The sequence below is a fragment of the Mastomys coucha genome, unplaced genomic scaffold (assembly GCF_008632895.1).
Source record: "Mastomys coucha isolate ucsf_1 unplaced genomic scaffold, UCSF_Mcou_1 pScaffold1, whole genome shotgun sequence".
Classification (NCBI taxonomy): domain Eukaryota; kingdom Metazoa; phylum Chordata; class Mammalia; order Rodentia; family Muridae; genus Mastomys; species Mastomys coucha.
The window spans coordinates 22,254,109-22,254,403 of NW_022196891.1; positions in this window are offsets into that span (position 1 = coordinate 22,254,109).

The following is a 295-nucleotide window of genomic DNA, read 5'->3' on the forward strand; positions in this document are numbered from 1 at the left end:
GGCCCTGTGAAAGTTCTGTGCCCCAGTGTAGGGGAATGCCAGAGCCAGAAAGTGGGAGAGGGCGGGGTTGTAGGCATGGGGAAGTGGGAGGCAACAGCAGGGGTTTGTTTTGGTTGTTTTTGTTTGTTTCTTTGTTTTTTGGAGGGGAAACTGGGAGTGGAGAAATTTACATGTAAATAAAGGAAATAAAAAAAAATTAAATAAATAAATAAAAAAAAGTGTGTGTGTGTGCGTGTGTGTCTGTGTGTGTGTGTGTGTCTGTGTCTGTGTGTGTGTGTGTGTGTGAGAGAGAGAG